The following is a 24,292-nucleotide window of genomic DNA, read 5'->3' as shown; positions in this document are numbered from 1 at the left end:
TGGCGGCAAAAGCGCCCTCCCGGAGCGACTAAAGGCCGGACTCGGAAGCAGTGCAGTAGGCCTTGAGCCTACTGACGTCCACATCACTAGATGCCAGAGTAGAGGACGAGGTTGAGTTCACAGGAGCAATTTCGTACGTCACAGGCGTCACCTGGCGCAGCACGCGGTAGGGCCCTGTGTATCGCGAAAGGAGCTTTTCTGAAAGTCCGACGTGACGAGAGGGCGAACGAGCGCAATAGGCGAAAACTGTACATTAAGGTGGCGAGCGTTGTGCTGACGCGTGGGGGCCGTGGAGTACTGACGTGCCTCACATGGGCTCCTGCGTCCTGCGCTCATCTCTACAGAAAGGCCACTCACCCCTTTCATTTTGCACCGTTAGAATCAGCAAGATTCAAGGAACCAGCGGACACCACCCACAATAAATGTGAGTGTGTTTTGGTCAAGATATCGAGCTTCATCTTCGCCGACCGTGCCGCGCCTTGCTACGCCTAACGCCCCTCGAGACCACGGCGGTCCGCCGTGGAGAACATCTGTCGCACGTGCAGCAGGCACACGGCGCGTGAAAGGAGTCCGACAGCGCTCGATGCCGCACGAGCAACAAGCGTTGCACGTGCACTGTGAGCCGAATCCGACGCATCCAACGCCCGAGGGTTGTTTCGCGGAAGATATGATAGGCTGCGTGTCGCTCTGAAGTCTCGGGCCAAGATGGTTTTCGCTTCGCTTGGAGAGCGCCCGCCACGCGTTCGCCACCGTCGCCATGCCAGTTTGAGCCTGGTGACACTCGGCCCTGCATCCCTCGACGAACTCCGGGCACGGGAGGACCTGGAACTTCGTGCCACTCGTATGCTGGGCCAGTGGCTCAGCCAACGGGCCGCCACCCTCGATCTCCCTGTGGATCCCCCCCTGCCTACTACCGCTTCGAAGCCTCTCCATGACGGCCACCCAGTACAAGAGCCCCATGCTTCGGTCCCGCTCCCCGCCTCCGACGACGAGGACATGGATATGTCCAGCTCCCGGAAACGCGCCCGCGAGACGGAGAGCGAGGACGAGGAGCCAACCGGGCGACGTAAGCAGCCGTCGAGCTCTCCCCCCAGCCCGGAGCAGCACACGGCAGCCAGCTGCCACGTGCAGCAACCGGACCACGGCAGCGCCATTTCCCCACACTCGGGCGAAACAGCCGCCACCTCCTCTCCGCCTGCCGCCCAAGACGGAGGCCCTCCAAGAAAGGCGAGCACCACCTCTCGACATCCCGCCGAGTCTACAGCCACCACCTCCGCGCCCCCTCAGAGCAAGGGCGCGCCCGGAACCATCCTGGACGCGCCGTTTGCTCCTGATGGCGGCGCGTCCCCTGCAGCGTCTGCTAGCGAACCAGCTACAAACGAAAGCGCTGCCGACGAGATGCAGCTGACGGACGCAACACCCACTGTTTCCTCACATCAGGGCCCTGATCACCCGCGGCGCGGTTCCTGAAGGACCCACCATACCAGCCTGCTTCGCGGCCGAAGCCAAAGGGGCAGAAGAAGCAGAAGAAGAGGAAGGAGCCTGCCCATGTTTCCCGTTCGTCTCCCGGGGCAACGGACGACTCGCGGCGCCCACCCGCTACCCTGGTCACCCCCAGTGTGCCTACAGCCGCATTACAGAGAGTGACACCATCCGCCCGCGAGTCCACCACGTCCGACTTCACGCTGGTGCAGTCAAAGAGGGACCGGCGCCGTGCACGAGCCCTGGAGACTGCTGCACTCCCGGTTGACCCCGCGGTCGTCGGTACGGTGCTCTTCCGTCCCTCGGCACCCGGCGGAACCTTCCGAGGAGTTAGGGTGGTTGCTTGGGCTAGTTGGTAATTCATGATCCAAAAAATAACGTACAGCGCAAAGGACAAGGACAGCGATGTCGAGTGTATGTCGTCTATCGCTGTCCTTGTCCTTTGCGCTGTACGTTATTTTTTCCTTCCGAGGAGCACCGCGCCTCTCACTCGCTGCAACCCTCTCTTCGCGGCCCGGTGTTGCAGTGGTTCGCGTTAACCATAAGCGCAACATCGTGGCCGCCGATACTACCACCCGGGAGTGCCTGGAGGAGCTGCTGGCAGTCACTGAGCTGCACGGAATTCCAGTGACTGCCCGACTGCCAACCGAGCGCGGCAAGATCACCGGCTTCCTGCACGGGGTGGTCAGGTTACCCGCGGACACAGACCTGCTGGGAGCCATCGAGTCGAGCGTTCCCGTGCTGTCGGCAACGAGGGAGGAGAGCACCACCACCATCCGATTCGCGGGACCAGTCCCCCCTGAACACGTGCGCCTTTTCAAGCTAGGGTTCAGGGTGCGACCTGCCAGGCCCCGTCCAGTGCCATGTCGGCAGTGCGGCCGCTTCGGGCACGTGCTGGAGTCCTGCAGATGGCCGACCGACTGCATCTCCTGCGGCAAAAGCCACGCGGAGGGCGCCTCCTGCGAGAAAGTCCATTGCAGGAACTGCGGGGGCCCCCATAGGGCTGACACTCCCGCCTGCCCCAAATGGCAGGAAGAACGGGAGGTGGCCACCATCATGGCTTCCTCCACCTCGGCATTGTCGAGGCGTGCTGTCAGGGCAGCAGTCCGGGAGGAGAAGCAGCCACAGCAGTCCTCATCTTTGGCGCGGTCCTATGCGAGCGTGCTGAAGGGCCCCAGGAATCCGGTACCAGCCCCTCGTGCCTCTCAACGCCAGCAGACACAGGATACTGCTGCTCCACCTGCCCAAACTACTATGGATCAGCTGGTAGACAACCTGCTGCTCACCATGCACGCACTCAGCACCTTGCTGCCAGCTGACCATCCGCTCCGGGCCATCTGCCTGCAGGCAGTGGCATGTCAACAGCAACACAATCACCATGGCTAGTCGCACAGCAAAGCGTCGGCCGCGCATCCTGCAGTGGAACGTGCGCTCGCTGCGCCGACGACACGCCGAACTTTCCGAACACCTAGTTCTGCACGAGTACGACGTGCTCGCGTTGCAAGAGACATACACGCGCGACGAGGAGTGCAACTTTCCGGGATTTGTGGGCTACCACAGTGCGACCACCTGCGAGTTACGGACTTGCGCCAACGTGCAGTGCTGTGATCCGCTCAATCCACCCGGTCGCTCCCGCGCGTCTATTTACGTCCGTGCGCGTCTTGCCCAAGCCGTCGTTCGGGTGGCCGACATTGTACCCATCTCCGTAGAGTGTGTGGCTGTGACTGTGCGCGTTGGGGGGGGGGGGGCGACACTTGTGTGGCCAGCGTGTACGTGCAACCCGTACGACGGTGGGATACGACCTTCATCGAGAGCCTCACCGCGCGCATCGCTGGTGACTGTGTCGTGTGCGGTGATTTCAACTCCCACCACACGGCGTGGGGCAGCGCCCATAGTGAGCCGCACGGCAGGGACCTGCTGAGTTCCATCCATGCTTCGGGCCTGCTAATCATCAACACCGGAAGTCCCACTTTTGTGCGTCGGAGGGTACACGGGAGTGCGATAGACTTGTCGCTCGCGAGTGAGCGATGCCACTACGAGTGGGTTCGCAGCCCTGACACGCAGGGGCCGGATCGCTATCCGATATCTCTCGACCCGCTCGGCCTTAACCGCACGAGGACATGTACGTAACGCGTCACGGACTTGTCCCATTTTCGGTCCCTCTGTGCCATAGCCCCTCCGGCAAATACAAACTTTCTTAAGCATCTTACGGGGTGTTCGGATGCCGCTACAAAATCTTGCGCGGTGCCTGCTGGAACGCCGGTCCCCGATATCAAGCTGCTCAATCTGCGCGCTGTCCGTCGTCGCGCCGAACGCCGTGCCATCAAGAGCGACAAGGTGGAGCATTGGACTTTATACAACCGCCTGGACGCTGCGTGGCGCCGTCACGCCAGGCAGCGCCGCAATCAGAGCTGGCAAAGTCTCTGCGTGTCATTGGAGGACACTCGCGACAAGTCGCGCCCTTGGCGCATTCTCGCTTCCCTCCTCCGTCCCAAGATCCCTCGCCATCCTGCACTCTCCATCGCGGTGGCTACGGGCTTGAGCACAGAGCAACTGGCCGAACTCTTCGCCGATGCCTTGGCTCCACCGCCACCGTCTGTACGCCCCGTCTGTACGCCCCGTCAGTGCACCCTGCGAACTACCGCCGCACAACAGGGTTGAACTCCTCGCTCCCCTGCGCTACTTTCCTAGGAGGGCAATCTTGGAGCACGTTGAGGTGCTTTGCTCGGCCGAGTTTACCCTCAGTGAGTTGCGCATTGTCTTGAACACGCGTAAACGATGCTCAGCGCCTGGTGCCGACGGACTAACTCATCAGGTCCTCAGGAACGTCGATGCAGCGCAGCTTCCTTTCCTACTCGAGGCCTTCAATGGCGTCTGGCGCAGTGGCATTATTCCTGCTGACTGGAAAGAGGCGATCGTCGTCCCTATTCTCAAGCGCGGCAAAGCTGCGACGAGCGTCAGCTCCTATCATCCAGTGTCGCTTACTTCGGTAGCCGGCAAAACTCTGGAGGCCATGGCTTTGCGCCGCCTTGAGTGGATTGCCTCCGCCCTTGACGCTTTCGCCCCTGAACAGAGTGGTTTCCGGCGACTGCGCTCAGCAGCTGACTCGCTCGCGGACGTCGTGGCTACGCTCGAGCACGCAGCAAGTCGCCAAGAAGCCGGATATCTCGTGCTGCTCGATGTGCAACGCGCATTTGATGGTCTCCCTCACACCACCATCATTCAAGCCATCCGTGACCTACGTGTCACCGGCCGCCTCTTTGACTACATCGCGGCCTTCCTCAGTGACCGCACGCTCAGAGTGCGAGTTGGCGACACGCTCAGTGCCCCTCGCAGCGTGACCTCCGGGGTTCCCCAGGGCAGCGTGATCAGCCCATTTCTTTTTAACTTGGCTCTGGCAAGACTACCAAACTACATCCCCAAGATGACAGCCCACTAAGTCCGCGTGGCGATCTACGCCGATGACATTGCACTGTTCGCGTGCGGGCCCACGGACCTCGGCTTCCAAGTGCGAGAATCCCTGCAGTCGGCGATCAACGCCGTCGATGAATATCTCGCCAGCATAGGGCTCCAGCTCTCGGCGTCAAAAACTGAGGCGTTGTTAGTACACCCCCGTGCTCGTGCGCGCTTCGAAATGCCTTGTCTCACGCTGCGCGAAAGCCCCCTCCCGTGGCAGAGAAAAGTGCGCTATCTCAGACTTGACATCGACTGCCGGGTCAACTTTAACGCCGCCGTCTCCCAGCTCTGCAAGAATTCTAAGAAGGTGGCTGGCGCCGCACGCTCCCTGCTCGCCCGTGGTCGTGGTTGTACACCGCAACTTGCGCTTCCAGTTTACAACTCTGTTGCAACAACGCGAGCACTCTATGCGCTTCCCCTCACGAACGCCAGAGCCACCAACTGGAACGCCATCGACATGGAGCACCGCACCGTAATTCGCCAACTTTACGGGCTTCGTCGCAACTCGCAAGTAGGATCAACTCTCGCCGAAGCGGGAGACTGGCCTCCCTCACTTCGCGCACGGAAGCAAGCTATGAACCACATCGAGCGCCCTCAAAGTTCGCCACAGGGACAACGCCTCGTTTGTCGCCTCCACACCCTCGAGGGCTCGGGCATGGGCCAGCGTGCCACCGAGTTCAGCGCACTCGTCGCGTCGACGCCGCAACTGCTACCTCTGCCGGTATCGCCGCACGCCTCCGCGCTACTCGATGTAAGCACCACGGTGCCAGGCGTTAAGTCCAAGCGTCAAACAGCTGTTTGTGCTATGCAGCAGGAAACGGCCCCACTGCTACACGAGCGCCTAGGGGGCCGGCTGCTCGTTTACACCGACGGCTCCGTGGCGAGTAATGCTTCTGGTGCTGCAGCGTGCACGGCGCCGGATATTTGCGCTACGCGGCAGTGCCGCCTTCGTGTTGTGTGGTCGTCGATGGTGGCCGAGCTTGCTGCGATCGACCTAGCAGCTGATCTCCTGCTTCAACAGCGCAGTGTTGTTTCTGCCGCGATCCTTTCGGACTCGCGCGCGGCACTGTGTATGCTGGCGAAGGATTACCTTGGACCTCCGTTGGTGCAGCGCGTCGGCTCAAAGCTCCGCCATCTCGGCAGCCAGGGCTGCGATTTGGCGTTGCAATGGGTTCCAGCGCACATCGGCCTGCAAGGGAACGAAGCCGCGGACGCTCTCGCAAAGCAGGCTCACTCCCTGCGTTTCCCCCTCGCTACCTCGGTCAGCAGCTTCGACGTGGCCAAACCAACCATTCTGTGAACGCTCCGTGCGCAGCACCCGGACCAGCGCGTCGCCGCGGGTGCGTCACTTTGACTGCTCCCCCGCGTGGGCTTCTCCCGGGCGGACCGCTCTTTCCTGCTTCGCCTGCACGTCGGCTGCTACAGGACGGCTGCTAGAACGCACAGGCTGCAGGGAATTGGCGACACCGCGTGCAGCAACTGCGCCGATTTGGAGACGCTCGACCACTTGCTACTTCGCTGCCCTGCCTTCGATGTGGAGCGCACGGACTTGTGTACAGTCTATCGGCGACTGGGACTGACTTACGATACGGCGACCGCACTGCTATTCCCTGCAGCCCACTCGTCCACCGTGAAGCACGCTCTTTCGGCACTGCTAGACTACTGCAGTGCGACGCACTTGAGAGCGCGGCTCTGAGCCCCGCACTCACATTTCTTTTCCCCCTTGCCACGTTAGTCCTGTCTTTCTCTCTTTCATCTTTTTCTTCCCATTCCCCCTTCCCCGTGCAGTGCTGTTGAGGTGTCCTCCTGTGAGAGACAGTTACGGCGCTGAACTCATCTATTCCGTTTCCTTTCCAAAAATCACTTCACACACACACACACACACTGAACTGACGCTGCTGAGTGGTTTGCGAGGCCGTCAGTCGAGCACGGGCAAGCTGGCGTGCATGGTCGGTGAGGGCGGCGGCGTCGCGCGCATACTCGCCTATTGAGATGGCAGCAGGGGGAAGTGCCGTGCCAAGGGGCAAGGTCGGTTCGCGACCGTACAGTAGATAAAAGGGGAAAATCCGGCTGTGTCGTACCAGGAATTATACGCAAATGTGACGTAAAGAAGGCCGATGTCCCAGTCATGGTGGACCTTAGAAACGTACTTCGACAGCATATCGTTAAGAGTATGGTTTAACCGGTCTGTCAGGCCATTGGTTTGAGCACGGTATGAGGTAGTCAGCGTGTGTTGAGTGGAGCAGGAACGCACAATGTCGGCGATAACTTTCGAGAGGAAGTTACGACCACGGTCAGTGAGCAGCTGTCGCGGGGCACCATGAAGTAAGATAATCTCACGCAAGAGAATGTCCGCGACGTCAGTGGCTCAACTGGTAGGGAGAACCCGCGTGATAGCGTATCGGGCGGCGTGATCATTTGCGACTGCTACCCATTTGCTCCCAGAGGATGACGTGGGAAAGGGGCCGAGGAAGTCTAATCCAACACAAAAGAATGGTTCCACAGGGACAGTGATCGGCTGGAGATGACCGGCAGGTAGCACCTGAGGTATTTTCCGACGCTGGCAGGGATCATAGGCAGCAACATAGCGTCGGACGGAGCTAGCGAGACCAGGTCGATAGAAGCGGTGGCGGACGCGGTCGTACGTGCTGGTTACCCCAAGATGTCCTGCAGTGGGTGCGTCATGCATCTCGAAGAGCATTGTCTGTCGTAGATGTTTTGTCACGATAAGACCAGATCATTCACGGAGGAAGTTTCTTCGGTACAGAATGCCGCCCTGGAGGACATATCAGCCAACGGATGTGTCGGTAGGTGTAGAGCGCAGACGCTCGGTGAGCGCTCGCAGCGATAGGTCTCGGTACTGCTCATCGGCGATGTTAGCGAAGGCAGACACAAAGAAACTGCCGTTGGTGGTACTACTGTCGGCGTCGTCAGGCTCGTCTACCGGGTAGCGAGACAGGCAGTCAGCGTCCTAGTGTAGTCCGCCAGATTTGTGGGTGATAGTATACGAATATTCTTGGAGGCGTAGGGCCCAGCGACCAAGTCTTCCTGTAGGATCTTTCAGTGAGCATAACCAGCAAAGCGCGTGATGGTCTGTGACAACGGAAAAGGGTCGGCCATATAAGTATGGGCGGAACTTCGCAACCGCCCAAACTAGGGCCAGACACTCACGCTCACTGATGGATAGTTGCGCTACGAGGGTGAGAGGAGCCTGCTGGCGTAAGCGATAACACGGTCATCGCAGCGTTGGCGTTGTGCCACTACTGCGCCAATTCCGCGACCGCTGGCATCAGTGCGGACTTCAGTAGCAGCAGAAGGATCGAAATGGGCCAGAACGGGAGGCGTTGTGAGAATGTCGATTAGATGCGAGAATGCAGAGGCCTCGTCTTCGCACCACTGGAAAGGGACGTCTTTTTTCAAAAGCTTGGGTATTGGTCGTGCTATGACAGCGAGATTTTTAACGAAACGGCGCAAGTACGAACAAAGGTCGACGAAGCTGCGCACATCCTTGACACACTTCGGAATAGGGAAGTGCTTAACAGCATGGATCTTGCCTGGGTCCGGTTGCACTCCGTTCGCGTCAACATGATGCCCAAGGACGTTAATCTGGCGTCAGCCGAATTGGTACTTTGATGCATTGAGTTGCAGACCGGCTCGACGTAAAACGTCCAGCAGAGAGAGAGAGAATCAACTTTTGTGCTGAGCCCTTAGTGACGGTTGGTGCGCGCTGGCACAGGACTGCCGAGAGGCGCTCGAGGTGCGTAGCGAATGTTGGGGAGAATACTATAACGTCGTCCAAGTAGCACAGGCACGTGGACCATTTGAAACCTTGAAGATGGGAGTCCATCATGCGTTCAAAAGTGGCAGGAGCGTTACATAGACTGAACGGCATCACCTTGAATTGATAAAGACGGTCGGGTGTTACAAAAGCAGTCTTCTCGCGGTCGAGATCGTCCACGACAATCTGCCAGTAGCAGGAGCGAAGGTCAATAGAGGAGAAGCAGCGAGCACCGTGGAGGCAGTCAAGGGCCTCATGAATCCAAGGTAGGGGATACACGTCCTTTTTGGTAACCCTTGTTACGGTGCCCATAATCCACGCAAAAGCGCCATGAGCCATCCTCCTTTTTTACCAGTACAACAGGTGACGCCCATGGACTACATGACGGTTAAATAATGTTCTTGGCAAGCATTTTGCGAACTTCTGCCTGAATAACTTGACGCTCAGCCGGTAACACTCGATACGGGCGGCGATGAATAGTAGGGGCATCGCCGGTATTAATTCGATGCTTAACAGCTGTAGTTTGGGCCAAAGGACGATCGTTAAAGTAAAAAATATTGTTGTAGGAAAGCAGAACGCGGTACAGCTCACGAGCGTGTTCAGACGGCATGTCGGCTGCAATCACTTTCTCTAAGTCGGCGATGGTACAAGTGGCCGACTGCGATGGCAGACGAGGATCGGCTGAATTGTCTACTGCAATAGATGCTACTGAGTGATCGTCGAATGAGCAAAGCTGGGTCAGAGACATCCCGCGTGGCAGCACTTGCGTTATCAAGCCAAAATTGACCACTGGCTGGCAGACGCAATTCGCCTTAATAGGTAAAACGGTATGAGGTACTGTGATCCCGTGTGTAAGTAGAACGTCTTGCGTAGGAGCCGCGATATAGTGACCGTCGGGCATTGGTGGGGATGGCACTAAGTCAACGTAAGTCAGTGCCGAAGGTGGCAAGCGAACGAAGTCGACGGAACTGAGGCGAGTGGGGCGTGGTTCAGCGGGATCCAGAACAGGCAGGTCAAGGCGGAGAGTATTGGCGGAACAATCGATGAGAGCAGAATGTCCGGAGAGGAAGTCTTAAGCCGAGGATGATGTCGTGGAGACAGTGGGCGATGACTGTGATTAGCACGATTGAGGAGCGATCGGCGAAAGGGACAGGGATGGGCACACATACCAATTATGGGGGCTATTCCGCCATCGGCGACACGGACAACAGGCGTCGTGGCGGGCGTGATTATTTTCTTCAGGCGGTTACGAAGATCAGCGCTCATTACCAAAAATGCGCCCCAGTTTCTATAAGAGCCGATACAGAAACACCGTCGACATGCATGTCAAGAAGGTTCAGATAAGTGGGCAACGTCAGATGAGAATTTGGCGGCGTAGGGAGCAATGCAGCGTCACCTCGAGGCGCTGCATCGTCTAGTTTTCCGGCTGGGAGCGGCGTCCGAAGGGAGTCGGCGAAAAGGAGCGGCGGGGCTGGGGAGAGCGAGATTGCCGTCGTTGGGGTGAAGGCGAACGAGAATAGGGGCGGTTCAGCGCAGAAGAATCAGTGGCGGCATTATCGGAGCGTGCGGCATAGGGACGAGAAGGGCCACCTGAAGGGCTAGAGTAGGCATTATAAGTAGACCGGGTCGGGGAAGTCCAGCGAATGCGACAGTGCCGAGAAATGTGCCCGATTCCACGGCAGTGAAAACAAATGGGCTTGTCATCAGCAGTGCGCCATTCAGATGGGTTGCGGGAACGTGGTGGGTAAGGAGATGCGGCGGAATCGAAGAAGCCGGCTGGGTATCAGGGCGATGAACTGAGCAGATGGTGTGAAGACCCATGTTTTCGAACTCCTGGTGGACAACTGCCTGGATCAAAGAAACCGTGACTGCAGCTGCGTTGGTGGAGATGGAGTCGGAGGCCGCCGGATAGGCGGCCTCGATCTCACGCCGGACGATCCTGGTAACATCGCCGGTGTTGTTGGGACGAGGAGCGCCTGTACAGGAAGATGTCGCTGGGGTGTTGGGCAGACGGGCAAACTGCTGGTCGATACGTCGGGTTTTAGTGAGTTCCAGGTGGCGACAGTCTTTTATAACTGCATGTTGAGGGCGCCATCGGTAATGCCTTTGAGGATTTTGGAAACCTTGTCGGACTCGGTCATGTGTGCGTCAACTTTGCGCCACAGAACCAAGACGTCCTGAATGTACGCGACATAGGGCTCTGTTGACGTCTGCACACGGCCGGAAAGCGCATTCTGCGTGGCAAGTTGGTGACAGTAGGGGTTGCCGAACAAGTCGCGGAGCTATTGCTTTAGCGAATCCCTACTGGTGAGCTCATCTTCGTGCGTCCGAAACCAAACTCCAGGTGTGCCACCGAGGTAAAAGACTACATTGGCGAGCATGATAGTAGGGTCCCATCGGTTATTGCGGTCGACGTCTTCGTACTGGCTGATCAAGTCCTCGACGTCTTCCCCATCTTTGCCCGAGAATACGCCAGGACCACGAGGAGCGGGGAGAATGATGTAGGTCGTCGAAGTGGCAGCAGGCGTCGGAGGCGGCTGAGTCGAGTTGTCATCGCCGGGATCCATGAAGCAAGGCTCGACGTACCGTCCGCTGCGAAGATCCGTGACGAGGTACAGGGAACGTCCACCTCCACCAGATATGTTACGTAGGAAGACGCAGACGAAAAGCAACATACAAGTAAATTTACAAGGGAATACGCCGAACTTGGCCAAGAGGCAACAGCCCGCGCTAGCCTCCAATCGTCGTCGTCGTCTTCTCACTGCTCGCCTCTTCGTCATGGAAATACTGTTCCGTAGCAATATATAGCTACAAAATTCTTGGAGTCTATTTTACGTCTACTTTAAATTGGGACGCACACGTTAACGGTTTGTCCAGAGAGCTATGATCTTTAACATATATTGTATCCAGTTGACGCTGCGAGCTCCCGGTATCCGCCAAAATGCAAATATATCACGGATTGTTTACTTCGCACCTTAACTACTGTGCATTAGTGTGGTTCGAAACTACCAATGCTAATATAATGACTTCAGACCTTTTAGAAAGAATTATACATCATATCACAAATATGGAACCGTTGTCAACGATGACAAATACGTACAGATTATTTGTTATTGTTTAACAATATAAGAGTCAAACATATATATGTACCGTTTATTATATGGGATACAATGTTCACACATACTTGTAAGAGATTTGATTGCACGTTTAGGATGTTTAGAATACTGTCAGCTTATGGTAAGCACAGGAAATGCTGACAAGTGGGCGATTCCACATTTTCGCACATTTTGTTATCAACACAAGCCACTAGTCTATGTTGGCGATGACCGATCTCTTCCTGAAATGATGACCAACCGGGGTGGCTTAGTGGCTCGGGCACCGCGGTGGCCTAGCACGAGGTTGTGGGATCAAACCGCAATTCGATGGGGGCGAAAGGCAAAAAAGAAAAACGCCCGCGTCCGGTGCATTGGGTGCACGTTAAAGATCCCCTAGTGACCAAAATTGATCCGGAGTCCCCCACTACGGCGTATCTCATAATAAAATTGTGGTTATGGCACGTAAAACTCTTAATTTCATTCATTCATTCACTGCTGACATTGCGGATTCGTGGCACTGAAATATTTATATCTCGGCTATTAATGAGCTAATTTTGAAAATTTTATGCGATAGAACGCTCCCTACAAGACATGTAACTCATTCAAACGTATAAACAAAATTTTTGCTATGTAGCCTAGTGAGGGGCCCTTTCAAAAGCAAGAAGCAAAATACATTACAGGCAAATTGAGTCCAGGGCTTGATCAAAATGCTTCTTGTCGGAATTAATCACAATGAAAGGGAAAATGGACGCCGACCGCAAACATAAATAATAGCAATAGATGTCGGCTCTCATAGTGGAGAATCGACCACAATCTGGATTGTAAAGGCTCCCTTATGGGAGCTCATACTTCTTGATGTTATTTATATTGTTGTGAAGCTGAAAAAAGCACGAATGTTGTTTATGCAAGGCAAATGCTGCAGGCACCAGCTGACACCAGAACATGGCGGCCCAAGCACCCCAGCAATCGTCTCTTGCCTTCACGTCCTGTTCTGCATCGCGACAGTACGCCGCCTGGGTTGGAGCGCCAACTTGGCGCAAGCGATTATGTCCCGGAAAAGGCACGCACGTAGGGCATTAAACGGGAGACATGAACAAAATCGGTTTTTGGCTGTACGGACGTTTGGCCTGGCTCTTCGGGAGCAATGTCCCGAATATCGCAATGTCCTGTATATCGCGACAGAAGTTTTTCCGATAGGCCCACATGACGATATGGTGACCACAGAAGCACGGGGGAGCCAGATAAATATTGCACGTCCGTAAGGTGCGTGTCGTAATGGGACTTCTGCTAAGCCTGGGAATCAGTGAGGCGAATGCGGGTAAGCTTACGGGCCTGCGTTGCCGCAGAAGTTGTATCGCGGGCATAAGCGGTGTACGACTGTGTGACTTGTGGAAGTACAGTGTCCAGGGGCAAAACGGGATCACGGCGAAACTGTAGATAAAACGGTGAGCAACGTGCAGTGTCATCGGATGGGACGAATTGTACTCGAAGGTGACATAGGGCAAAGCGATGATCCGGCCCTGGTGGTCTGGAGAGACGTACATAGCTAGCATGTCGGTAAGCGTTCTGTTCAGTCCCTCTGTGAGACCGTTAGTCTGTGGATGGTAAGCAGCGGCTATTTGATGCTGAGTAGAGCATAGGCGGAGGATATCATCGATTACCTTTGAAAAGAATCCGAGAATAAAGTCCGCGATCCGTGAGGAGCAGACGTGGAGCACCGTGGTGCAGGATGGCGTTGCGTAGGAGGAAATTCGCGACGCTAGTGGCACAACTTGTAGGCAGAGATCCTGTAATGGCGAAGCGCGTGGCGTAATCGGCTGAAAGCGCAACCCATTTGTTGCCCTTAGTTGAGAAAGGGAAAGGGCCTAGTAGGTCGAGTCCTACGCGAAAGAAAGGCTCTGTGGGAATATCGATGGGTTGTAAAAGCCCAGCTGGAGCCATGGAATTGCGCTTCCGGCGTTGGCACAGGTCGTAAGCAATCACATAGCGGCGCACAGAGAGGTAGAGGTCGGGCCAGAAAAAACGGCGCCGGACTCGGTCATAGATGCGAGTGACACCAAGATGCCCAGCGGTCGGTGCATCGAGGAAGCACAGTGCGTTGAAGGTGCCCTGGTACGGCTAGCAGTTGGTCAACACTAATAGGGCGCAAGTTGCGTTTGTGCAGGACTCCGCCGGGCACACAGAAGAGACGCAGGCAAAGATCAGGAGTTGGCGAGCTTAACCGATTTATGATGGTTCGCGAAAAGGGATGACGGCACTGGTCATCTGCAGTGCTGAGGAAGCCCGAGAAGGACATAACGATGGTGTCGTATTCGAGGTCTGTGGCTTCCGGTGGGTCAACAGGGTGGCGGGACATGCAGTCGGCGCCCTGATTGTAAACGGCCGGATTTGTGCATTACAAAGAAAGCTTCTACCCTTGCGAGCGCGATGCCAGACTGCCAAGACGCCCTGAGGGTCCTTCAACGAGGAGAGCCCGCAGAGCGCGTGCTGGTCGGTAATTACGTGGAAATGGTGATCAAATAGATATGGGTGAAACTTCGCTATCGCCCAAACCAGCGATAGGTACTCTCGCGCCGTGATAGAATAGTTGTGCTCGGCCGCGGACAGAAAACTGCTTGCGCAAACGGTAACGCACTCTTGACCACGCTGAATCTGGACAAGAACAGCGCCAATACCGTGACCACTAGCATACGTAGAGATTTCAGTGGGCGCTAAAGGGTCAAAATGGGCTAAAACTGGGGAGCTTGTCAAGAGTCTGATGAGTGCTGCGAAGGCTTCGGCCTGCCGCTGTCCTCACGTGAAAGCGACGTCGTTCTTTAAATGCTCCGTGAGAGGGCGCGCAATGTCAGCAAAATTTTGAACAAAGCGACGAAAGTACGAACATAAGCCTATGACGCCGCGCATGTCCTTAACTGAGCACGGCACAAGAAGTCTTGCACGGCTCGAACGCTGGCCGTGCCAGGTTCAATTCCGTTGGCGCTCACAAGGTGCCCGAGAACGGTTATTTCACGACGACCGAGTGACACTTTGATGAGTTGAGCTGAAGTTTCGCCGCGCGAAACACTGCAAGGACAGTCGCGAGACGCTCAAAGTGGGTTTGAAAGGTTGGAGCAAGAACGATTACCTCATCGAGATAACACGGACAGATGGTCCACTTCAAGCCTTGAAGAAGTGCGTCCATCATTCTCCCAAACGTCTCTGGGGCATTGCAAAGCCCGAAAGGCATGACTCTGAATTGAAAAAGTCCATCAGGCGTAACAAAGGCTGTCTTGTCGCGATCCTTTTCATCAACAGCGACCTGACAGAAGCCCGAGCGGAGGTCAACCGATGAAAAAATATTTTGCCCCGTGTAGACAATTAGGTCCATCATCGATAGGAGGCAATGCTTACACATCGTTCTTGGTGATCTTGTTCAGATGCCGATAATCAACACAGCATATCCAGGTGTTGTCTTTCTTGTTGACAAGAACCACGTGACCAGAACTACTGGTGAGGCCCACGGGTTAACGGAAGGCTCGGTGATGTTCTTCTTCAGCATCTTCGTGACTTCGCTTTGAGTGATGCTGCGCTCTGCTGCAGACATGCGGTAGAGGCGGCGATAGCCGGCACTTGCGTCATCGGTGTGAATCCGATGAGCGACAACGGCTGCCTAGCCAAGCGATGGTCAACGGAATAAGAAAATATCGCGGTAACTATACAAAATCCGCCCAATCTCTTCAGCTTGAGCTGGAGAGAGGTCGCTAGCGATCACTTTGTCGACGTCGCGGTGGGGTGACGAATCCTAACCTGAACACGCGACGATAGGGCCGACAGAGGCAGATATAGTGGGCGCAAGCGGAGATATCTTGTACTCGCGCACAGGTGTCAGGCGGATCTCTGTCATGTCACCTGAAAGGACATGTGCAACAGACCCAAATTTGAGAACGGGAATCTAAGTACACTTACCGACAATGGTGACAACGGCACCTGGGAGCGCGACGCCATGCTGTAGAAATAACGTCGACAAGCGGAGAGGTGCTTCAGTCGCCATCAGGAAGATGTGGCCGAGCGTTGAAAGGTATAGTAGTAGTGGCTTGAGGCGGCAACCATGCGAATTCGGCAGAACACAAAGACGGACGATGTGCATCAGCAAGCAGCTGTCAGAAGGAAGGTCCAGCTGCACGACACCTGTAGCGCATTCTGTCAGGGCAGATCGGCTCAAAAGAAAATCCAGCCCCAAAATCAGGTCATGCGGACAGCGCCCTAGCACTATAAATAAGGCTGTGGTTTGACGGCCGGCAATCCTCACTCGTGCTGTACACATGCCGACGACCGGTGGCGTATTGCCGTCAGCAACGCGTACTGTGCACGGTACGGCAGCAGTGAGGACCTTCGTGACTCTTGTGAAGGGTGGCATTCATTACAGACATCCGCGCACCGGTGTCGACGAGGGACTACACTGGGACTCTATCCACCTCAACGTCTAATATACTTCCATGGGTTGACAATCTGATCAGATGATTTGCAGGCCGGGTCGTTGATGCACCGTTACCTCCGGGAGCTGCACGGACTAGCTTTCCTGTGGAACGAAGCGGGCGAAGAATAGCGGCGGGCCTGCGGCGAACGAGACCGACGACATATGGGTGATGGTGACCGGCTGGTTCAGAAGGTCGTAGGTACGTTGTCGGTATTCGTAGATGAAAGATGCACGGAGAAACGGGGAGCACTTTGATCCGGACTGTCGGACGGGAAGCTTCATCTAGAGGCGATGACCAATGACTGCAGCAATGACGAGTGATATGTCCAACACGGGAACAATTGAAAGAAATCGGCCTATGTGCAGTGTTCTCCAGTCGGTCAGGTTATGATGGCGAGTTGGAACAGCTGGAAACGGGGAAGTAGTAGGTGGGCGGTGCCGGTCCTGACTGAGAGTGGAATCACGAATGAGGCAGAGAGACAGGAGGCCTAAATTTTGCATCTCTTGTCTGAAACGGCCTGTATGAGCGGTACGGAACATGCGCTGTCTGGGGAATGCTGACGAGGAACGGCGGGAGACATGACTTCGGGCTCGGGACGAATTAACTGCTACAAATTTTCTTGTCGCGACAAAGAAGGTCCACGTGGCTGTTACACGAAGACGTCGAAGCTGTATCTGGTAGCCTGTTGAACTGCTGCGTAATGCGGCTCTTCGTCAGTTCTAAATTGCGGCACTCTTTGATGATCGCGTCTACCGAGTCACAGTTCTTGCAGATAAGCAGGTTGAATGTATCATATGCTATGCCCTTCATGTGGCCAATCTTGTCAGGCTCGTTCATGCCTTTGTCAGCTATAGGACAGAGCGCGAGGACATCTGGAATATATGCCACGTAAGATTTTGTTGACGTTTGGGCACGGGTCAATAGCTCCTTCTTCGCTGCCAGCTGACGGCCAAACGGCTTTACCAAGAGGACTAGAAGCTTTTGCTTACAGACTTCCCAACTGGTTATGTTGTGATCGTGGGTATCGTACCATGCTAGCGCAGTGTCTCGGAGGTAGATAATCACATTCTCTAGCATTACCGTTGGGTCCCACCGATTATTTTCGCTTACACGCTCACACCAAGAAATCCACTCTTCAACGTCCGTACCATCGATGCCATTGAAGGTTCCTGGGTCATGCGGCTGGGACAACACGACGGCGGTCAGAGTCTGCGGCACTGGAAGTGGGTGGTCGGTCCTTGTGGCACTTTGGCTGTTGATCATCGTGACGGGGCTCAAGCGGCGATGGCTGCAGAGCTTCGTGTTGGTACTTCGCACGTCCACCAAAATGTTGCGAGGCGGAGACAAGCACGAATGATGCTTATGCAAGTCGAATGCTACAGCGCCCAGCTGACACTAGAACATGATCATGATGATGATGATGCCCTCGATGCGAACCGCCGGGAGCAGCATGTGAGGTGCACAGCGAGAAAGAATCTGTGATTATTAGCGCAGTTGTCCTGGAAGATTGTAGCTTACGCAAAGCTAGGACAACAGCTAGGAATTAGGCTAGGTATATGGAAGTGAAGACTGGATACAGACTGAAGACAGATACTCTGCGAGACATCTGTTGCCATAATTACGTTAGCGTGGAGCTGATTCAAGTGATCCTGGAGTAAGCCGTTAAGAATATGCGAGGGAAGCTGCTTTGCATTATTTGGGTGTAAGTCTTAATTAATAACCAATAAATTTGAGATGCTGTCTACCGTGAACACATCATTTATAGTTACATCTAACGGAATCATTAAATATTGTGATATAATCACTTGTGGTGTGTGAAACCGAGGCCATCTCACTCCAAAAAAATTGGGCTCGTTGCTTGATGAAAATGGACTGGGACTTCCTTAGTGGAGATTCATAGAGCCTTATAAATGTTTGAACGGTGATTATTTCAAATCTCATTTCAAGGAAGGGTAATCGTGCTTTCTTGTAGAACACAGTACTGGCTACAAACTTTGGTAGCCCCAGCCATAACCGGAGCTCTTCCCGCTCCTGCAAAACTAGCCGACATAGCTTGTAAGCAGAGGCGCAGGAGAATAACACGCAGCCGAACTCTATAGGTCGGATATACAGCGGTAAATTATGAGTGTCTCTACGCTTACCCAGCTTCAGGCAGGTAGCTTGTTGAGCCGTCCAGAAGAACAACGTTGCTCGTTTTTCTTATCATATACACCTCTGGAGGGAGTTGTCGTCTGACAAATGCGGTATTACAACCGGTGTCTCATAATACACAAACACTTCGTCCTAGGCGTTGGCCTTCAACCACTGGCAAGCCGTCAATGAGGAAAGTTACAGCATTCCCAGGGTTCTCGTCGTCGCTGACTCTTGATCGATGAGTTTTCTTTCCTGGACGTTTTGGTGCTTTTTCTGCACGAGTCCGAACTGGTTGATATTCGGTTAGTGCACACGAAGAACTCGGTTTCCTGTCCCCGTACTGATTTCGGCAATTTTCAGGTGTATGTGCCGTTTCGTCACACAACTTACACTGTAGCATATGCTTAGGCTGGTTACGCCAGTCAGGAGCCAAATGTTCAAACCGCTGACAGAGGATGCACATTAGTTGCGATTTCCTGGGAGCTTCAAAGTTTATACACAGGAATAATTTGTGTTAGCAGCACCTTTTCCAAAGTTTGTCAAGTTCTGCGCTTCAAGAAAGCGATCCGCCAAGCTAGCGATTGTACTCTCGCTCCCTCAAGAAAATGACTAGCTTTGGTTCACAATAGCACAGAAACTGTTCAGAGGTCATATGATTGCCTAGGCCTTCATATGTTTTTGGCACGTTAGCCATCTCAATCCAATTATCAAAATAGGCTGAAATCCTTGCTGGTAACTCTCTTCCAGTTTCGCCCTCTACTGCTCGTGCTTTCCGAAACTTCTCTTGGTAACCTTGACCCGTGAATTGGAACCTCTGCAGTCAAGCTTTCTTTACCTTCGGGTAATCTAATGAATCGGCAGCAGTCATCCGACCGATCACAGTTAAAGCTTCTCCAGTCAGACACATGCTCCCAGTAAGAGTCCATTTTTCCTGCGGCCAGGTCTGCCCTGTTGCTACGGGCTCTAACCGCTGTAAATAGGCCTGCAAGTCATCGCGTTTCTCGTCGAACGAAGGAAGTAACTTCTGTGGATTGATGGATGACGAATAAGTGCTGGGCGCAATGAAAATTTCAGAAGCCGCTGCCGGCACATTCCGAGCTCCTTCCAGAAGCTGCAGCTTTAGCTGAAGGATCTCGCGCTGCCTCTCGTCAGTTTCATAGATTGCCTCTCGCTCCGCAGCTCTGTATGCCTTTACTTTGGCCTGTTCCACTTCAATCCATCTGCGAAGTTCTGCGCCTGACAATCCTAGTTGGAGTTCTATGGCGACGAGTTTCTCTAAATCCATGGTGCCGTCTACTAATGCGTGTCTGCGCTCAAGTGAAACTGTCCTCTTTCACTGTATTTACGAGTGAATCCTGGCAGGCTCGCCAGTTCGTGATGTTATTGGGTGCAGGATCACCCCAGAAAGAGGCAGAAGCAGCACGCAAAAACACAAACACACATCAGACTTGCATTGACAAACTAAACACATTAAAAACGGCACACAAACGCGACAGTTCCCGAAATACCTTCTAGACGACATGCAGCTATATATATGTACTGATCAAGTGTAATCGGCCTACAGTTCAGGCGAAAACATGTGTCGTCATGTCTGGGACGTCATGGAACCGATGTCGGCCAGCAGGGTGGGCCAGCGAGGTCGGACTGCCTCGCGGAACTCAGGTGGCCCTGCACCACAGTCGATATACTGGAGCATCCGCGTGCCCGGTTTCTCGCCGGTGGGGTTTCGCTCGGGAGTCCACAGCAGCAGCCATCGGGTCACGTCCACAGCTGGCGGGGTAGCCCTGTGGCCGCTCACCCGAACGCTCGTTCACCCAGGTTCAGGACCGCCAGCCCTCCTGGACCAGTTGCCCAGCGGAAGAACTGGGCGAGGTAGCCTCTCAGCGGGTGACAGCGTTGATTCTGGTTCTGCATAGTGACGCGGGCGGCGATAGCTCCTATGGGCCGGACGCCCACCGAGGAAGCTCTTTTTCCCTCGAACGCCGAACCTCGCACACTCCTCAAGCCATGGGTCACACTCTCTTGGGCCACGCTTTTCGAGGCGCCAATGTCGACGCTCCCAAATCGGTGTGGATGATGATGATCCACTGGATGATGATGAGGACACTGACTCCCAAGAGTCAGTGTCCTCTTAGCCCCCGCATGGCACACTACTTTCATATGTTTATGTTTCTCACTCCCGCGTACCACATATTATCACAAATTTGAAATTTCGGACATTGTAATCGTATTTTCCTTAGATACCGTTCTTTTAAATGTTCCAGCAATAAATTTATAGTTGCTCCAGTTTTTCGGAGACCAGTTATGCATGATTTGTTTTCATGCAGCTTTAAGTCGCTTGTAGTCCCGCGAGCAATCGTCATTCCACCGATTTGTAGAAGCAGTCTTCGCGCGACGTATCTATGATTGAGCAAATATCCTCAGCTTTCAATGGAGAACTTTCAATTGATTTGAAAGTGGTCTGCAAGCATATTTAAATGTATGGTAATCCACAAAAGAGTGGATTCGAACCTCCACGGTGGACTGAAGAACTACCACTTCAAACACAACTGGAAAACGATCGCTGGTTGTCCCAACATTCAACGTTTCCCGTGCGCATGTGGAAAGACCTGGACCCGATAATGTAAGATCCAGCACAGATCTTAACTGTCCGCGAAGAAATGTAACTGAACACAAATTTTGAAACGAAAACTTATTTGTTATTGCCCGGTCCCATAGACGCTTTCCGCACTGGTCTGTCCTGGATCTCCATGATACATGATGAGAGCTGAAGTCACCAGCCAAAACTATACCTTTACCGCATTTTGCCAAAGCCGAGTCTAGTGAGCGTGTATCCTGCACATCGGAGATAAAGTGTACATTGACAAGATAAAGTGTACATACATTAAAGTGTACATTGACTGCCAGGGAGAGTAATTTCTACTGCTAGAATTTCACATTCTGCAGACATCAGCTGGAATGATATATTTGCCCTGTGGCGAAACTTTCTTGAGACCATAATTTACAGTCCCCCACCTCTATACGGGCGATCTAGGCGAAAGGACCTAAAATTGCGCAGAGAAGACACTTTTTATGGGGATAACCAAGTTTCTTGCAGTAAAATTATATCTGGAGAAACTTGAGAAGGAGGAGGAGGCGACAAAGGAGAGGAAAGACAGGGAGGTTAGCCAGTGTAAGTACCGGCTGGCTACCCTGTGCTGAGGAAAGGGGTAAAGGGAATAAAAGGAGAAAGAACTTGAGAAGATAGAACGTTTAAATCAGTAGAAGCAGAGAATATTGATCTGCAGTTCCACTGCAGCTTCCACATTCCAGTGATGAGAGCACCGCAAAACCAAAGCCTCCTCCAAAATATTACATTTCGGCTTGACGTCAGGGAGGATTTCTTTAGATTTATTAAGTGAATGTGAAGTGATGGCTTCAAAGGTTCCTCCTTTTCTGTGACAATTCCTTTTCTGTGCCCTCACGTCAATTTCCATGTTTGAGGTATCTTGATAATCAGACTTTTCTGGGCTAGTAGTGACCTTGTTTGAGGAACCTGGAACAGGCCTGACTTGCTTTATATGGGTTGTGGACGCAATTGCCCCATCTTTCTGAGAGTGGGTTAAAGAAGCATTCATGTCAGAGCTTGATGGCAGAGCAGTAGCAGTCGGTAATAATTGTTCTAACTTTGAGGATACCAGTGCATTAAAGCATTCCGTGACGCTTTCTACAATGCGCTCCATAATTTCAGCCATAGACGTTTCATTACCTTGTGCAATTACATCTGACAGGCTTCCATCAACGACAGCCTGGTGTCGTGCTGTCATACTCGCATAACCATGGGCTTCCTTTACCGCCGCAATGGCCTCTTGGCGTGAGCAGCGCCTTTTGTCCATAACGTCCATTATTTGGACTTCTTGAGTTCTAGCAAGGCAGTTTGAGCAATCAACCTTGTGAGCTCCACCACAGAGGCAGCAAGAGTCCGACTTGGCCGAGAAATCGCTAGCGGAATGGCTCCCGCCGCAGACGCAACGAAAGCTGGATTTACAACCACCCATGATATGACCATTGCGCCAACAACTGCGACATTGTAATGGACGCGAGGCAAGCGCGTCCACTCTGAATATTAGAGGCCAGACTTTCATATCGGCAGGGCAAGAAATTACCTGCAAACGTGGCGCTTACTGACTGAGTAGGGACACGTGTATTGTGCACCATTCTGTTGCACCGGTAAACAGCAATTACCCAGCCGCGGAGAGCTTTTCTAGAGTCTCCACCAGGCTTAAAGTGGATTATACACCACGAACTATTCCTTTAGTGCAGGCAAGATGCGGGGGAATGAAGGCACTCACTTGCATTGACCCAAATGACGAGCACTTAAGTATGTCGTACACACACGCCCGGTCTGGCGAAGGGCGAACAATCCCACCTCTGCCAAACTGTCGTGCATCAGTGATGTGCAAGTAATGATTCGTTGCTGCCTGAAGTTCTGCCTGCGCTGCCTTTGGGCTGTTGAGCCGGATGGCTCCTCTATGCAAAGGCACCAGCGCCACAAGAATGCTGCACACCCCGTTAGGAAACAAAGCTTCAGAGGCATTTGATCAGGCAGTAGGGAGGCCGACCAAGGCGGAGATCGCCCCGGGCCGTCCCCTGGAGGATTTTTCGACATTTACGGAACTATCTCCACATCTCCACATCAGACAATATTTTTATCTTAACACACTGCTTGGTACCTACAAAACTGACTAAATCCGCCCGACACTTAGCCAAAACCCCGAGAGCTCACTGTTGCGATCTGAGCCAGACCGCGCCACCCATCCGCCTGGCTTCCCAGCTGACATTAGAGCACGGCGGCCGAAGCGTCTCAGCAACAACAACACTTCTTCGTGATCGTCTCTATTCTGCACGTCCTCTTTTGCATCGCGACAATATGTTTGGGCGGCCTACATTTTTTCTTTCACAATGTTAGAGACTTCCTCAAGCCATAAAAAAAACGATTTAAACTTGGTCATTTCGTCATATTCGTTGATTCGACCTTTTGGATAGTTCGACTTAATCTGTCGGCCCCGCAAGGGTCGAATTAAGGGCAGTTGACTGTACAGGCTTTCGAATAATTGATTTTAGGAGCAAGGCTTGCACGGCGGTTGATCTTGTTAACGGGTAGCAGAAGCCACGTGATAATAAAAGAAACAGGTGCATGGCCTTTCTCGTAAAGTTTTCTATGTCCTTATCTGAGGGATGGTTACCATAATAAAATACCGGTGACTGCTATTGCACCGATGTGTCAGCACTGGCTCACTGAAAGGGTAATATATAATGGTGAAAGCAGCCAATTTTACGAAGGGGCAGCAAATGACGACCAATTAAGTGTCCAGTATTTCTTTCCTACCTACGCTATATTGTGTTGTAGCCTCACAGAAAAAGACTATGTCTACCTTCGCGTCGTTTTAATTATTCTCTGCTACTCAGCACCACCGAGTTAATAACAGTCATTAACTTAGGAGAGGTAAATTACTACAAATAATTCTTTAATCTCACTTAAAGCCTTATATTTTACATATTGGACACAGTCGCGGGGGAAACCACTGGCTCAGCGCAACGTGCGTGAACAAAAAGAAAGAAAGAACGAAAAAATGAAAGGAAGAAAAGGAAATAAAGAAAGAAGTCATTTATAGCAGCTTTATAAGCAGGTCCTAAGCTCTCACCTTCCATCAGATGTGTACTTGGTGAACACCAATACAACTTTTTTTGCACGCGATCAGCAGCATGCTATATCAAGTTTTTCAAGTGCCAATAGTGAAGTGCGTGCTTTTTGTGCAACAAAGAAAAACGAAAGAGCGCCGCCAACATATACGACCAACTGCGACGTGCCACCTGTAGTGTTCGTGACCGGTTTCTCATGCAGTACGCCA

At 53.4% G+C, this 24,292-nt stretch overlaps 1 protein-coding gene across 7 annotated transcripts in view; it reads left to right on the top strand.

The window, feature by feature from the left end:
• LOC135895879 (ensconsin-like) overlaps window positions 1-24,292 on the top strand; it is a 438,594-nt gene that overhangs the window by 368,984 nt on the left and 45,318 nt on the right. The gene's annotated exons all lie outside the window — the stretch shown is intronic.

This window comes from Dermacentor albipictus, chromosome 4, assembly GCF_038994185.2.
Source record: "Dermacentor albipictus isolate Rhodes 1998 colony chromosome 4, USDA_Dalb.pri_finalv2, whole genome shotgun sequence".
NCBI lineage: Eukaryota > Metazoa > Arthropoda > Arachnida > Ixodida > Ixodidae > Dermacentor > Dermacentor albipictus.
The sequence above is the reverse complement of the archived record's forward strand: the minus strand, read 5'-3'. Positions and strand labels throughout refer to the sequence as shown.